This window comes from Heterodontus francisci, chromosome 2 (assembly GCF_036365525.1).
Source record: "Heterodontus francisci isolate sHetFra1 chromosome 2, sHetFra1.hap1, whole genome shotgun sequence".
In the NCBI taxonomy this organism is placed as follows: Eukaryota; Metazoa; Chordata; class Chondrichthyes; order Heterodontiformes; family Heterodontidae; genus Heterodontus; species Heterodontus francisci.
The window spans coordinates 134,100,587-134,118,720 of NC_090372.1; the positions used below are offsets into that span (position 1 = coordinate 134,100,587).

The window sequence follows — 18,134 nt, forward strand, 5'->3', positions numbered from 1 at the left end:
GCCGTTTTAGCGGGCTTAAAAGTGAATAAATCCCCAGGCCCAGATGAGATGTATCCCAGGCTGTATGTGAGGCAAGGGAGGAGATAGCAGGAGCTCTGACACAAATTTTCAAATCCACTCTGGCCACAGGAGAGGTACCAGAGGATCGGAGGACAGCGGATGAATGAATGACAAGAAGGGTAGCAGGGTTAAACCAGATAATTACAGGCCAGTGAGTCGAACATTAATGGTTGGGAAACTATTGGAAAAGATTCTGAGAGGCAGGATTAATCTCCACTTGGAGAGTCAGGGATTAATCAGCGAAAGTCAGCATGGGTTTGTCAGGGGGAGATCATGTCTAATAACTTGATTGAATTTTTCGAGGCGGTGACTAGATGTGTTCATGAGGGTAAAGCAGTTGATGTAGTCTACATGGACTTCAGTAAGGCTTTTGATAAGGTCCCGCAAGGGAGATTGATTAAGAAGGTAAGAGCCCATGGGATCCCGGGCAATTTGGCAAATTGGATGCAAAATTGGCTTAGTGGCAGGAGGCAGAGGGTAATGGTTGAGGGTTGCTTTTGCGAGTGGAAGCCTGTGACAAGTGGTTTACCACAGGAATCAGTGCTGGGACCCTTGCTGTTTGTAGTGTACATTAATGATTTAGATATGAATATAGGAGGTATGATCGGTAAGTTCGCAGATGACACGAAAATTGGTGGTGTCATAAATAGTGAGGAGGAAAGCCTTAGATTACAGGACAATATAGATGGGCTAGTAAGATGGGTGGAGCAGTGGCAAATGGAATTCAATCCTGAGAAGTGTGAGGTGTTGCATTTTGGGAGGACTAACAAGTCAAGGGAATATACAATGGATGGTAGGATCCTAGGAAGTACAGAAGGTCAGATGGACCTTGGTGTACTTGTCCATAGATCACTGAAGGCAGCAGCACAGGTAGATAAGGTGGTTAGGAAGGCATATGGGATACTTGCCTTTATTAGCCAAGGCATTGAATATAAGAGCATGGAGGTTATGATGGAGCTGTATAAAATGCTAGTTAGGCCACAGCTGGAGTACTGTGTATAGTTCTCGGCACCACACTATAGGAAGGATGTGATTGCACTGGTGAGAGTGCAGAGGAGATTCAGCAGGATGTTACCTGGGCTGGAGCATTTCAGCTATGAAGAGAGACTGAAAAGGCAAGGGTTGTTTTCCTGAGAGCAGAGAAGGCTGAGGGGGGACATGGTTGAGATATACAAAATTATGAGGGGCATTGGTAGGTTAGATCGGAAGAAACTTTTTCCCTTGGCGGAGGTGTCAATAACCAGGGGGCAGGAGGTTTTTTAGGGATTTGAGGAAAAAAATTTTTACTCAGAGGGTGGTTGGAATCTGGAATGCACTGCCTGAAGAGGTTATCGAGGCAGGAACCCTCACAACATTTAAGAAGTATTTGGATGAGCACTTGAAAGGCCATAGCATACAAGGCTACGGGCCAAGTGCTGGAAAATGGGATTAGAATAGTTAGGTGCTTGGCCGGTACAGACACGATGGGCCGAAGGGCCTGTTTCTGTGCTGTATAACTATATGACACTGTGACATGCAAGAATAAACAGTTAGAGGAGGGAAAAAGGAAGGTGACTTTTGGTTGGGTTGGGTAAGGTTATGATAAACCTGTGGAATTCTCTTGGAAATGAAGTTCTCAATGGATGCCGGCCTGAGATGATTGTAGATTTGTTTCTTGCTTGAAGGTTGTGTTGAAGTCAGCGGGTTACTTCTAGCTTTCACTGCTGTATAATGTAGGATTCTACAGCAGGGCTGGCATGCTTTCCCTGGCTTGGCTGGAATCTAAACTGTTAGGATGTGGCTCTTCTCTCTCTACCTGGTTTTTTTAAGGTAAAGCTGTTTTCTCTCACCTCCTTTTATGAGACACTCTGGTTTCTCCCTTTGGTGATCACACAGTGGCCCAGGATGTTGATATTGCTCATTTCCTATGTTTCAGAAGAAGACAGTCAATTCTGGAATGTTTTAGGATAGGTGTAGGATGGGTTTAATTCAGACCTCTTAGCTTTGAAGATTTCTGCAGACTGCATTTGGAGTGAAGGCATTAGACAAAGTATGGCCCCTTTCCCATTCCTTCTCCCTTTCTCTTCCGCCATATGTATTTTCTGCCACCTAGCTACATCTTCTATACTTTCACCTTGTCAGTACCCATTCCCCTTCTTATTGTAGCTTTGCTCCCATTGTAACCGATTCCCGTGAAATCCCCACTCAATCTTTTTATCTTACCTTCTCTCTTGCTCATTTATCACTCACCTCGTCCTTAATCTCCATTTGCTTCCCCTAAGGACCAATATCCCTCCTCCCTTCCTCTCCTACCTGACTTCCTATCTTTCTGCAAAAGAGGCTGTGTTTGCTTTCAAACTTAGACTCTCTTAATATAAAAAATATGAAATCAAATTAGAATGAGGCAAGACTTTTCTGTTTGCTTTTCTCTTTCCATCATTCTCTCTTGTTCTGTCTCTTATTCTACCCATCCGCACCCCCCCCCCCCCCCCGCGCCAACTCACCACCACTGGCTCTTTCTCACATAGACAATCCTGTTTCACAAATATGGGTCGTCAGCAGTGACCTTTTCTGACTCTCAGCAAAACACAGAGGAGGTTTCAAAATTCAGCCCTTAAAAAAAAACATTCGTATAAAAACAGTACAAAAACACACCCCTCTATCTCATTCATGTCTCTCTGAACCTAATATCTGTCCCTGTCTGTGTCACTCCCTCTATAGAATACAAAATAAAATCGACAAGCATGAACACTTCTTTTTCTCTCAAACATAGTCATGCATACAAGTTCTCTTATTTTGAAAAACCTGCAATATGCATTTTACCTCAGTGAAGCTTTTAGAATTTGCATCTTGCTTTACTTCAAATAATTTTGAAAAAGAGTCATTAGAGTCATAGGGTGGAATTTTATGCCCTCCCCTGTGTGTGTTTGATGGCCAGGAGAGCATGAAATCGGGTGGGATGGTGGCAGGGGTGTGTTCCCACCAGCATTCCGTCTCTGCTGAAACTTAGTCCCAGGCGCAAAGGCCTGTGAATGGCCTTCCCGTCCCACTGTCAATTGAGGCCCTTAAGTGGGCAGTTAACACTCAATTAAGGGCCTCTTCCCACCGCAGCCGCAATTACCTGTGTAGCGGTTGCCCTGTCTCTGCACAGGAGGCATGGTAGGAAAAAATCGTGGGGGCTGCTTCCCAGCACTGGGGGTGCCGGGGTTGGGGCGGGGACGGTGCTCATTAAAAGGCGCTTAGTGCCTGAATGAGGGATCCGGCATCATGATGGGGGGGTTCCTGAGGGCCAACTTCGACTCCGTGAGACCCCTTCTTTCCTGAGCTACCTGAGGCCTGGCTCCAGCGAAGCTGCTCGGTCACCTCCAGCAGCAACCACCACCTCTGCAGTGACGCTGCAGCAGCCTGCCTCTGATTGGCTGGCAGCTCTCCAAGGGCGGGTCTGCCAGGGTCGTAGTTCCTATGGAAGGTCTGCTGCTGGCCACTTCAGTGCCTGATTGGCACTAAATTCGGTGGGCTTTCCAGAAAAGAGGCGATGCGGGGATCTTGGTGTCGGTTTCTCCCAATGTCGAGACCCCCAATGGCAGGATAAAATGCCTTCATAGAGTCCTTTAATTTATGGCATAGAAGGAGGCCGTTCAGCCCATCGAGCCCATGCAAGCTCTCTGCAGAACAATCCAGTCACTTCCAATCCCTCACTCGATCCCTGTAGCCCTGCAAGTTTATTTCCTCCAAGTGCCCATCCAATTTCCTTTTGAAATCATTGATTTTCTCCGCTTCCATCACACTTGCGGACACTGAGTTCCAGGTCATTACCATTTGCAATATAAACAAGTTCTTCCTCACATTCCCCCCCTACATTCTTGCCGAAAACCATCATTCTGTGTCCCCTAGTCCTTGTGCCATCAGTTTATGGGAACAGTTTTTCCTTGTCTAACTTACCTAAGCCTGTAATAATCTTGTATACATCTATCAAATCTCCCCTCAATCTCCTATACTCCAGGGAGAAAAACCCCAGTTTTTCAAACCTAACATTATAACTAAATTCCTCATCCCTGGAACTATTCTGGTAAATCTCCTCTGCACCTTTCAAGGACCCTCACCTTCATACTAAAGTGTGGTGATCATCATTGGACACAATACTCTAGTTGTGGCCTTACCAGAGCTTTATAAAGGTTCAGCTTAATTTTCCTGCTTTTGTACTCAATACCTCTATTTATGAAGCCCAAGATCCCATACCCTTTGCTAAGCATTTTCTCAATATGTCCTGCCACCTTGAAAGATCGATGCACTTGCACCCCCAGGTTCTTCTGTTCCTGCACACTCTATAGAACTGTGCTATTAAATCTATATTGCTTCACCCTATCCTTTTTGCCAAAATGCATCACTTCACACTTGTCTATTAAATTTCATCTGCCACCTGTCAGCCCATTCTGCTAGCCTATCTATGCCCTTTTGGAGGTGGTTCATAACATCCTCATTGTTTGCCACTCCTCCAAGTTTGGTGTCATTGGCAATTTTGATATTGTTCTCTGTATTCCAAAATTCAAGTCATTTTTGAAAAAGCAGTGGTCCCAGCACTGACCCTTGGGGAGCACCACAGTCTACCAACCTCCAGCCTGAAAAATAAGCATTTACCATAACTCACTGTTTTCTGTCCTTAAGCCAATATTTTATCCAAGCTGACACTGACCCTCCTATTCCATGCACCTCCATTTTGTTAACCAGCCTTTTATGTGGTACATAATCAAACGCTTTCTTCAAATCCATATAGACAACATTCACTGCATTCCTTTCATCAACCTTCTCTGTTACTTAATCAAAAAATTGAATTAGATTAGTCAAGCATGATCTGTCTTTTACAAATCTGTGCTGGCTCTCCTTAATTAGCTCGAATCTCTCTAAGTTGATTTTTTAAAATCCCTGATTCCACTGTTGTTAACCTAACTGGCCTGTTGCGAGGACTGTCCTTACACCCTTTCTTGAATAAGGGTATCACATTTCCCATTCTCTCATCCTCTGGCACCTCCCCCATATCTAGGGAAGATTATTCCGCTATTCCACCCCTTTCTGATAACTTCTGACAAGAAACTGTTGAAAGCTCAAGAAAAAATATTGTATTGATGACTAAGTAGTACTGTTACAATCTGGGAAATTAGATACACTGTACATGCTGAGATGGCACTATCCAAGTTCAGTTCATCGTGTCACGGCTCTCTCTGGGCTATTAAGTCTAAGCCTTAGCTTTTGGGAGAATCTGAAGCTCTCAAGGATAAAGTTGAATGAAGGCATTAAAAGACACAAAGACACTGCAATATATCTAGTTAATAATGTTACTGGTAATATATGTTTTTATTGTACCATATTATTTTGTTTAAACTCTTATTTTTGGACAATACAAATTTAAGTGAATGAGGAAAAATGGCAGGTTTAAATTTTCAGAGGTGTTTTGGGAGCAATTTGGGAATCCAGTAGACAGATTAAACAATCAGATTGATAAATTTACATTGGTAAAACCTGCAGTAAAATGGACATGTGAATTTAAATGGCAAAGTTTGTGCAAATATGTGACAAAAACATAGCAACAGGAAGTCAAGTGGTGCTAACAGAAAGTGTGAGCAGATACAAATAAATTAAATATATTCTAAGCAAATTACACTCTACACCAATTATATTATGTATACACATTACCAGGTAGTTTTGCAAAGCTTTTTCTCCAACCCTAGAGTACGAAAGCTTGGCCTGTGCCCCACGCTTACCTGTGATGAGGCTTCATACTCGGAGCCAAGCCTTGCAAGATTACCTCTCATATATTTGTCTTATGAACGCATACACAAATTTTAGTATAGCACTTCATACATTTGACATTGATTTCGCTTAATTTCAAATCATAAGAAGTACAATTATAGAAAAACTTTCCAATATTCAATTTCAAATTATTTTCAGTTAATTTCATTTCTGTTTATGTACAACTTCTCCCTATCATTTAATCTATTACATCAATTTCTTTATTTTTAACCCATATTTTATTTACAGCAGAATGTAAAATACTGATCAAGTATAGAGTCATAGAACCATAGAAATTTACAGCATGGAAACAGTCAATTAGGCCATCATGTCTGCACAGCCAACTAGTAATCATGCAGTCTAACCCCACTTTCCAGCATTTGGTCCATAGCCTTGTAGGTTACAGCACTTCCGATGTATGTACCAAGTAGTTTTCAAATGTTATGAGGGCTTCTGCCTCTACCATCCTTTCAGGCAATGAGTTCCAGATCTCCACCACCCTCTGGGTGAAAAAACTCCCCCATGAATCCCTGCTAAACCTCCTTCCTCCCTCTTACCCTAAATCTAATCCCCCTGGTTGTGTAGCCCTGAATCAAGGGTAATAAGGCCTTTCTAACTCTATCTAGATGCTGAAATTTAATACACTTCAATTAGGTCTCCCCTCAGTACCCTCTTTTCCAAGGAAAACAACCCTAGCCTATCCAATTTATCCTCAATACTAAAGTTCTCCAGTCCAGCAACATCATCATAAATATCCTTTGTACCCTCTCGAGTGCAGTCACATCTTTCCTATAGTGTGGTGGCATTACCTCACACTTCTCCAGATTGAACTCCATTTGGCACTGTTCCACCCACCTGACTAATCCATTGATATTTTCCTGCAATCTACAGCTTTCTTCTTCATTATCAACCACACGGCCAATTTTTGTATTGTCCATAAACTTCTTAATCATACCCCCTACATTCAAGTCCAAATCATTTATACCACAAAAAGCAAGTGACCTAGTACTGAGCCTTACGGAACCCCACTGGAAGCAGCCTTCCAATCACAAAAACACCCATTGACCAATACCCTTTGCTTCCTGGCTCTGAGCCAATTTTAGATCCATGTTACCACTTTGCCTGGGATCCCATGGGCTTTTACTTTTATGACCAGTCTGCCATGTGGGACCTTATCAAAAGCCTTGCTAAAATCCATATAGACTACATCAAATGTACTACATGCATCAACCCTCCTTGTTACCTCTTCAAAAAATTTAACCATCTTAATCAGAGACGACCTTCCCTTAACAAATCCATGCTGATTGTTTTTGATTACTCCGTGCCTTTCTAAATGAAGATTTATCCTGTCCCTCAGAATTTTTTCCCACCACAGAGGTTAGCCTGACTGGCCTGTGATTACTCGGTCTATCCCTTTCTCCCTTTTTAAACAATCCCGCAGAGTTAGTTGTCCTCCAGTCCTCAGCCGCCACACCTGTAGCCAGAGAGGATTGGAAAATGATGGTCAGAGCCTCCGCTATTTCTTCTTTTGCTTCCCTTAACAACCTTGGAAACATTTTGTCCGGGTCTGGGTCTTTATCCATCTTCAAAGATGTTAAACCCCTTAATACTTCCTCTCTCACTCTGTTAATTTCATCTAATATTTTACACACCTCCTACTTGATTGAAATGTCTGTATTGTTCCTCTCATTTGAGAAAACAGATGCAAAGTATTCATTAAGAACCATACCAATGTCCTCCACCTCCACACACAGGTTACCCGTATGGTCCTGAATAGGCCCTACTCTTTCCTGAGTTATCCTCTTGCTCTTTATGTATTTATAAAAAATCTTGGGGCTTTCTTTGATTTTACTTGCCAATATTCTTTCATGCCCTCTCTTTGCTTTCCTAATTTCCTTTTTAATTTCACTCCTACACTTTTTATACTCCTCTAGGTTTTCTGCAGTATTGAGCCTTCAGTATCTGCCATAAGCTTCTCCCTTTATTTCCCTTATCCTCTCCTTTCAGCACTTTGACATCCATGGGTCTCTGAATTTGTTAGCCCCACCCTTTTTTAAGAGAATATACTTGCTCTGAACCCTCACTACCTCTCCCTTGAATGCCTCCCACTGATCTTACACTCTTTTGCCTTCAAGTCGCTGTTTCCAGTCCATTTTCAATAAATAATTTCTCAGCTTAGTTAAATTCACTTTTTTCCAATTGAGAACTTGCATTTCTGGTCTATCCTTGTCCTTTTCCATAACTACCCTAAATCGAACTGAATTATGATCACTTCTACCAAAGTGCTCCTCAACTGACTTGCCTTACACCTGCCCAGCTTCATTGCCTAAAATTAAGTCCAGAACTGCCCTCTCTCTTGTTGGGTTTACTACATTCTGGCTAAAAAAGTTCTCCCGAATGCATTATAAGAATTCTGCTCCCTCTGTGCCTTTCACACTAATTCTATTTCAGTTAATAATCTTCTTCTTCTTTGGCCTCTTTGTCTCGAGAGACAGTGGGTAAGCCCCTAGAGGTGGTCAGTGGTTTGTGTTAATAATAGGGTAGCTGAAATCCTCCACTATCATTGCCCTATTGTTTTTGCAATTCTCAGATTTGCCTACATATTTGCTCTTCTATATCCCTCTGACTATTTAGAGGTCTACAGTACACTTTCTGTAGTGTGCCCCCTTTTTGTTCATTTAACACATATGGCCACATTTGATGATCCTTCACCATATCAACCCTCCACACAGCTATAATTGTTTGTTTAATTAATATTGCGACCCATCCCCCTTTTTATCCCCCTATCTCATCTGAAAACTCTGTAACCAGAAATGTTGAGCTCCCATTCCTGCCCTTCTTTCAGCCATGTCTCAGTAATAGCTATAATATTGTACTCCCACTTGTCAATCTTTGATCTCAGCTCATCTACCTTATTCCCTCGACTTCATGCATTAAAGTATATACCATTTAGCACTGACAAACTTGTTGTCTATTTTTTAGCCTTTGTAATTAGCTTATTAATTTTCTGCCTTCCGCTTCCAACTTTTCATCGAACCATAGAAAAATTATGGCACAGAAGGAGGCCATTCAGCCCGTCGTGTCTGTGCCAACCAAAAAAACTAGCCGCCCAATCTAATCTCACCTTCCAGCACCTGGCCCATAGCCTTGCTGGTTACAGCATTTCAGGTGCATGTCCAGGTACCTTTTAAAAGAATTGAGGGTTTCTGCCTCCACCACCATTTCTGGCAGTGAATTCCAGACACCCATCACCCTCTGGGTGAAAAAGATTTTCCTCATGTCCCCTCTAATCCTTCGACCAATCACCAATCTGTGCCCCCAGTAATTGACCTCTCCGCTAGGGGAAACAGGTCCCTCCTGTCTATCTATCTAGGCCCCTCATAATTTTGTACACCTCTGTTAAGTCACCCCTCAGCCTCCTCTGTTCTAAGGAAAACAACCCTAGCCAATTCAATCTTTCCTCATCGCTGCAACTTTCGAACCCTGGCAACATTCTTGGAAATCTCCTCTGTACTCTCTCCAGAGTAATGATGTCCTTTCTCTAATGTGATGACCAGAACTGTACACAATACTCCAGCTGTGGCCAAACCAGCGTTTTATAAAGTTCCAGCATTACATCCCTGCTTTTGAATTCTATACCTTGGCCAATAAAGAAAAGCATTTCATATGCCTTCTTCACCACTTTATTTACCTGTCCTGCCACCTCCAGGGACCTGTGGACATGCACTCCAAGGTCTCTCATTTCTTATCCCCCTTCTGAATCTACTCTCAGGTTCAAAACTCCCTACCAGGTTAGTTTACTCCCTACCCGACAGCAGTAGAGCAGTAGCAAAACCCCTTGCTATGATATTGGTCTTGGCCCTGTTGAGGTGCAACGTGTCCGGCTACCACTATTGTTTTTTCCAATCTTCCTCCTCTCTTGTGCAGCTGAGCCAACCATGGTGCCATGGGCCTGGCTCTGCCTGCACCTCCAGGAGGGATCATCACTCTTAGCAGTATTCAGAACTGAATACAGGTTTGAGAGTGAGATGTACTCGTAGAACCGCTGCCCTGCTTGCCTGATCCTCCTTGTCCTCCTGGCGGTCACCCATTCCCTCTCCGCCTGCACATTTTTAAGCTGTGGAGTGGAGATGACCATCTCCAGAAATGTGCTATCCATGAAGCTGTCAGCTTCGCGGATGCCCAGTAGTGACTCTGAAATCCAGAGCTCAAGCTGCTCTAGCTGGTGACACTCCCTGCACATGTGGTAATCCAGGCCATCAGAAGCGTCCAGGATTTCCCACATGGCACTTGCCATGTCCTTACTTTCTAGACTAATATCTAGAAACAATTACCAGCTACTCACCAGGTCTCACTGTCTCCTGCTCCTTCACTTGGACAACTGACCAGAACAGTACTTCTTACCTCACTGCGCCAAATTCCCTCACTCACTAAATTCCCCAAGTTAAGTATTCTGTCAAAGCAATATTCTGTCATTGCTGGACTTCATGCTACTAACACATCTCCATTGTACTATATAATCATTTTCTTAGCAAAATACACACATTTGATCCTGAAAATACCACAAATACTCTCACAATGCTCCAATAAAATCCAGTTTGACATATTCAATCACAAGTCAGTGGCCCTATCCCGTAAAACAACATGTCCTCCAACTCACTGTAAACCAAAGACACCTGGCCTTGTCCTTGTTCATGAGTCACTAAAAGCTACCAAGCAATTAGGAAGGCAAATGGCATTTTGGCCTTCATTGCAAGGCATTTTGAGTACAGAAGTAAAGATGTATTAGTGCAATTGTATAGAGCCTTGGTGAGACCGCACCTGGATTAATGTGTACAGTTTTGCTCTCCTTATCTAAGGAAGGATATACTTTTCATAGAGGAAGTGCGACGGAGGTTCACCAGACTAATCCCTGGGATTGCAGGATTGTTTTATGAGGAGAGATTGCAGAAACTGGGCCTGTATTCTCTAGAGTTTTGAAGAATGCGAGGTGATCTCATTGAAACTTACAAAATTCTTACAGGGCATGACAGGGTGGCTGTAGATAGGATGTTTCCCCTGGCTGGTGAGTCTAGAACCGGGAGACATAATCTCAGAATAAGGGGCAGGCCATTTAAGACTGAGATGAGGAGGAATTTCATCATTCAGAGAGTGGTGAATCTTTGGAATTCTTTACCCCATTGGGCTGTGGCAGCACAATCACTGAGCATGTTCAAGACAGAAATTGATAGATTTCTGGAAACAAATGACATTAAGGGATATGTGGCATTCAGGTGGATGATCAGCCAAGATCTAATTGAATGGCGGAGTCGACTCGACGGGCTGATTGACCGACTCCTGTTCCTATGTTCCTTTCTATGCTCCTATGTTCCATGTCAGTTTGTGAATTTGAATTCAGTTAATTTAATAAATCCGGAATAATCTGGTATTAGTAATGGTAACTGTTAGCAAGAGGATCGTTGTAAAAATCCAAATGGTTCATGGATGTCCTTTGGGGAAGGAAACATGTGGTCCTTACCTGGTCCAGACCCACAAAAATGTAGTTGACTCTTAACTGCCCTCTGAAATGGCCAGCAAGCCTCTCAGTTTGAACAAATCACAGCAAAAAAGTACATTAAGAATAAAACCAAACAGAGCATCTGCCATAGTCCGAAGCATTAGATTTGGAGACAACCTGTAAAGTCCTTCTGACTAACATCACTCCACATGTTATCAACAAACTGCTGACCGTGCTGGATACAGCAGAGACTTTTAAAAAATTCTTTCATGGAATGTGGGCGTCGCTGGCAAGGCCAGCATTTGTTGCCCATCCCTAATTGCCCTTGCCAGCTGAGTGGCTTGCTAGGCCATTTCAGATGGCAGTTAAGAGTCAACCACATTGCTGTGGGTCTGGAGTCACATGTAGGCCAGAGTAGGTAAGGACAGCAGATTTCCTTCCCTAAGGGACATTAATGAACCAGATGGATTTTTACGACAATTGTTGATGATGCCATAAAATTATTACTGAGACTAGCTTTCAATTCCAGATTTTTTAAATTAATTAATTGAATTTAAATTCCACTAGCTGCCCTGGTGGGATTTGAATCCATGTCCCCAAGGCATTAGCCTAGGCCTCTGGATTACTAGTTCAGCGACATTACCACTACACCACCCATCTCCCCCAGGGCTATGGGCCCTGACAACATCCCAGCTGTAGCGTTGAAGATTTGTGCTCCAAGAATAGATACACCTCTAGCCAAGCTGTTCCAGTACAGCTACGACAGTGGCATCTACCTGATAAATTGCCCGGGTATGTCCTGTCCAACAACAAGCAGGACAAATCCAGTCCAGTTAATTACCACCCAATCAGCCTATTCTCAATCTTCAGCAAAGTGATGGAAGGTGTCATTGACAGTGCTATCAAGCAGCACTTGTGCAAAAATAATTGTTAAGGAACAATAGAGGTCCCATTACACTACAGGGTGTATTGTACAGGCCACCAAATAGTGAACAAAGTATAGAGGAGCAAATTTGCAAGGAAATTACAGATGTGAAAAACTATTGAGTAATGATAATTGGGCACTTGAATTATCCTAATGTAGGCTGGAATAGTAATAGTGTAAAGGGCAAAGAAGGCAAAGAATTTCTGAAGTCTTTTCAAGGGAATTTTCTTAATCAGTATACTTCTGGCCCAATGAGGAAGGATACATTGCTGGATCTGGTTCTGGGGAATGAGGTGGATCAAGTAGATCTGGTGTAAGTCGGGGAACACTTAGGGAACGATGATCACTGTGTCATGTGGTTTAGGTTATCTATGGAAAAGGACAAGGAGCAATATAGAGTAAAACTACTTAATTGGAAGAGGGCCAATTTCAGTGGGATAAATTGGAGTCCAAGATTGTCAAGTGAAACTGTAACAGAACAATGGGCTGCTTTTAATGAGGAGATGGCTCAGGTATAATTGAGGTACATTACCACGAGGGGGAAAGGTAAGGCAACCAAAGCCAGAGCTCCCTGGATGATGAAAGAGAGTAAAATGAAGCAGTAAAAGGGTGCATATGTCAGATCTCAGGCTGATACTGCAAGTGACAACAGGTTGAATATGGAAAATTCATAGAGGAAGTTTAAAAGCAAATAAGGGAGGCAAAGAGAGAGAATAGAAGCTGAAGTAAAAGGGAATCCAAAAGTCTTCTATCGGCATATAAATAGTAAAAGGGTAGTAAGAGGATGGTTAGGATCAAAAAAGGAATCTGTGCATGGAAGCAGCGGGCGTGCTTGAGGGGTGCAATGAGTAATTTGCATCTGTCATTTCAAGGAAGAAGATGCTGCTGACGTTGTTGGAAAGAGGAAGTAGTTGGGCAAACAATTGACAAAGGGGAAGTATTGGAAAGGTTGGCTGAACATAAAGTTTATAAGTCACCAGGACCGGATGGGATGCATCCAAGGGTGCTGATGGAAGTAAGGGTGGCAATTGTGGGGACACTGGCCAGAATCTTCCAATCTGCCTTAGATATTGCGTGGTGCTGGAGGACTGGAGAATGTTCAGAAAAGGGTGTAAGAATAAACCCAGCAACTACAGACTAGTCCCAACTGGATGGTGGGAAAGCATTTGGAAATGGTAATCTGGGACAAAATTAACCGTAACTTGGACAAGTGCGGATTAATTAGGGAAAGCCAGTACAGGTTTGTTCAAGGCCAATAGTGTTTCAAGAACTTGATTGAGTTTTCTAATGAGGTGGCAGAAATGGTTTATGAGGGTAATGTGGTGTACATGAACTTCCATAAGGTGTTTGATTATAATGTCATCCAATAGACTTGCCAGCAAAGTTAGAGCCAATGGAATAAAAGGGACAGTGGCAGCATGGCTATGAAGTTGGCTGAGTGACAGGAAATAGAGAGTAGTAGTAAACAGTTGTTTTTTAGACTGGAGGAAGGTATACAGTGGGCTTCCCCAAGGGTCGGTACAAGGACCACTGCTTTTTTTTATTTTTTATTTTATTTTTTATTTAGAGATACAGCACTGAAACAGGCCCTTTGGCCCACCGAGTCTGTGCCGACCAACAACCACCCATTTTATACTAACCCTACAATAATCCCATATTCCCTACCTACATTAGGGGCAATTTATAATGGTCAATTTACCTATCACCTGCAAGTCTTTTGGCTGTGGGAGGAAACTGGAGCACCCGGCGAAAACCCACGCAGACACAGGGAGAACTTGCAAACTCCACACAGGCAGTACCCAGAATCGAACCCGGGTCCCTGGAGTTGTGATCTTGATAAATATATTAATAACCTAGTCTTGGGTACCCAGGGCACAATTTCAAAATTTTAGGATGACACAAAACTTGGACGTCTTGTAAACCTCAGGAGGACATAGGATGGTGGAATTGATGGACACATGGCAGATGAAATTTAATGCAGAGAAGTGTGAAGTGATACCTTTTGGTAGGAAGAATGAGGAGAGGCAATATAAAAATAAAGGGTGCAATTCTAAACTGGATGCAGGAGCAGAGGGACCTGAGGTATATGTGCACAAATCATTGAAGGTTTCAGGGCAGATTGAACAATTATTGAATAAAGCGTACTGGATCCTGGGCTTTATAAATAGAGACATAGAGTACAAAAGCAAGGAAGTTATTATTAACCATTATAGAACATTGGTTTGGCCTCAACTGAAGTATTGCACTCTCAGAAGGATGTGAAGGCTTTAGAGAGGGTGCAGAAAAGATTTATGAGAATAATTCCAGGGGTGAAGGTATTTAGTTACGTGGATAGATTGGAAAAGTTGGGGTTGTTCTCCTTAGAAAAGAGAAGGTTGAGAGGTGATTTGATAGAATTGCTCAAACTGGTGAGAGATCTGGACAGAGTAGATAGGGAAAGAAACTATTCCTGTTGGCAGAATGGCTGAGAACCAGAGGACACCAATCGAAGGTATTTGGCAAAAGAAGCAATGGTGACGTAAGCAAAAGCTTTTTTATGCAGCGAGTGGTTATGATCTGGAATGCACGACCTGAGAGTGTGGCGAAAGCAGATTCAGTCCTGAAATTCAAAAGGGAATTGGATAAGCATCTGAAGAGAGAAAATTTATAGGGCCAAGGGGAAAGGGCGGGGAGTGGGACGAGCTGAGTCGCTGTTGCAGAGTGCTGGGCCAAACACAATGGGTTGAATTTTTTTTAAATTCGTTCATGGGATGTGGGCGTCGCTGGCTAGGTTATTGCCCATTTCCAATTGATCTTGAGAAGGCAGTGGTGAGCTGCTTTCTTGAACCGCTGCAGTCCTTGGGGTGCAGGTACACCCACAGTGCTGTTAGGAAGGGAGTTCCAGGATTTTGACCCAGTGACAGTGAAGGAACGGTGATATGCTTCCAAGTCAGGATGGTGTGTGGCTTGGAGGGGAACTTGCAGGTGGTGGTGTTCCCATGCTCCTGCTGCCCTTGTCCTTTTAGATGGTAGAGGTCATAGGTTTGGAAGGTGCTGTTGAAGGAGCCTTGGCGAGTTGCTGCAGTGCATCTTGTAGCTGGTACACACTGTTGCCACTGTGCGCTGGTGGTGAAGGGAGTGAATGCTTAAGGTGGTGGATGGGGTGCCAATCAAGTGGGCTGCTTTGTCCTGGATGGTGTCGAGCTTCTTGAGTGTTTTTGCAGCTGCACCCATCCAGTCAAGAGGAAAGTATTCCATCACACTCCTGATAGATGGAGAGGCATTGGGGAGTCAGGAGGTGAGTTACTCGCCGCAGAATTCCCAGCCTCTGACCTGCTCTTGTAGCCACAGTATTTATGTGACTGGTCCAGTTCAGTTTCTGGTCAATGGTAACCCCGAGGATCTTGATAGTGGGGTATTCAGTGATGGTAATGCCATTGAACATTAAGAGTTGATGGTTAGATTCTCTCTTGTTTGAAATGGTCATTGCCTGGCACTTGAGTGGCGCGAATGTTACTTGCTACTTATCAGCCCAAGCCTGGATGTTGTCCAGGTCTTGCTTCATATGGACATGGGCTGCTTCAGTATCTGAGGAGTCATGAATGGTGCTGAACATTGTGCAATCATCAGCAAAAAAAACCACCTCTGACCTGATGATGGAGGAAAGTCATAGATGAAGCAGCTGGATTGTTGGACCTCGGACACTACCCTGAGGAACTCCTGCAGTGATGTCCTGGGACTGAGATGATTGGCCTCTAACAACCACAACCATCTTCCTTTGTGCTAGGTATGACTCCAACCAGCAGAGAGTTTTCCCCGATTCCCATTGACTCTAGTTTTGCTAGGGCTCCTTGTTGCCATACTCGGTCAAATACTGCCTTGATGTCAAGGGCAATCACTCTCACCTCACCTCTGGAGGTCAGTTCTTTTGTCCATGTTTGGACAAAGGCTGTAATGAGGTCAGGAGCTGAATGGCCCTGGTGGAACCCAAACTGAGCGTCAGTGAGCAGGTTATTGCTGAGCAAGTGCCGCTTGATGGCCTTGTCGATGACCCATTCCATCACATTGCTGATGATCAAGAATAGACTGATGGGACGGTAATTGGCCTGGTGGGATTTGTCCTGCTTTTTGTGTGCAATTTTCCACATTGCCAGATCGATGCCAGTGTTGCAGCAAATATTGCCAGAATGTTGTTAGGGCCAATAGCATTTGAAGTATCCAGTGCCTTCAGATGTTTCTTTATATCACATTGAGTGAATTGAATTGGCTGAAGACTGTCGTGTATGATGCTGGGGACCTTAGGAGGAGGCCGAGATGGATCATCCACTCGGCACTTCTGGCTGAAGATGGTGCAACTGCTTCAGCCTTATCTTTTGCACTGATGTGCTGGGCTCCCCCTTTGTTGAGGATGGGGATATTTGTGGCGCCACCTGCTCCTGTCAGTTATTTAATTGTCCACCACCATTCACAACTGGATGTGGCAGGACTGCAGAGCTTAGATCTGATCTGTTGGTTGTGGGATTGCTTAGCTCTGTCTATCACATGCTGCTTCCGCTGTTTGGCATGCAAGTAGTCCTGTGTTGTCGCTTCACCAGTTTGCCGTCTCATTTTTAGATGTGCCTGGTGCTGCTCCTGGCATGCCCTCCTGCACTCTTCATTGAACCAGGTTTGGTCCCCCGGCTTGATGGTAATGGGAGAGTGGGGGATATGCCAGATCATGCGGTTACAGATTGTGGTTGAATACAATTCTGCTGCTGCTGATGGCCCACAGCACCTCATGGATGCCCAGTTTTGAGTTGCTTGATCTGTTCGAAATCTATCCCATTTAGCACACTAGTAGTGCCACACAGCACAATGGAGGGTATTCTCAATGTGAAGATGGGACTTTGTCTCCACAAGGACTGTGCGGTGGTCATTCCTACCAATACTGTCATGGACAGATGCATCTGCGACAGGTAGATTGGTGAGGACAAAGTCAAGTAGGTTTTTCCCTCTTGTTGGTTTCCTCACCACTTGCCACAGACCCAGTCTAGCAGCTGTGTCCTTTAGGATTTGGCCAGCTCGGTCAGTAGTGGTGCTACCGAGCTTCCTTCTGTGCTGTAACCATTCTATGATGCTATGAGCATGCTCACGGATGGTCAGGTTGGGTTCTGCTAGGTCCACTCGGCACCAGACCCCATTACAGCCTCAGTCCAAACATGGTACAAAAGAGCTGTATTCCTGAGGTGAGGTGAGAATGACTGCCCTTGACATCAAGGCAGCGCTTGACTGAGTATGGCACTAAGGAGCCCGAGTAAAATTGAAATCAATGGAAATTGAGGAAAACTCTCCACTGGCTGGAGGCCAATCATCTCAACCCCACGACATAACTGCAGGAGTTACTCAAGACAGTCTCAACCATCTTCAGTTGCTTTATTAATGACCTTCCCTCCATCATAAGGTCAGAAGTGAGGATGGTTGCTGATGATTGCACAATGTTCAGTTCCATTCACAACTTCTCAGATAATCAAACTGTCCGTGCCTGCTTGCGGCAAGACCTCGATAACATTCAGGCTTTGGCTGATAAGTAGCAAGTAACATTTGTGCCACACAAATGCCAGACAATGATCATCTCCAACAAGAGAGAATCTAATGACCTCCCTTGACTTTCAATGACGGCATCATCAAATCCCCTACCGTCAACACTGGGTGGTGACCAGTTTAAATGCTGTAAGTGTTTTACAGTTTCAGTTCTAAAATGTTCGGCTTTGTGATGTAAAAGGCTAATTAACGTAATGGCCACATCTAAGTTCTATCGTCTTTAACAATATTTATTATTATTTTGGGCAGTACACAAGAAGGAAGATTGCTGTCTGATGCACATTCCTTTTGTTTTATCCAGATTACTCAGCTGCAGAAGGGACCTTA

At 43.7% G+C, this 18,134-nt stretch overlaps 1 protein-coding gene across 6 annotated transcripts in view; it reads left to right on the top strand.

Moving 5' to 3' along the window:
• The window catches only part of LOC137347091 (polycystin-1-like protein 1), a 433,612-nt gene that overhangs the window by 243,794 nt on the left and 171,684 nt on the right, over nucleotides 1–18,134 (top strand). The window lies entirely within an intron of this gene.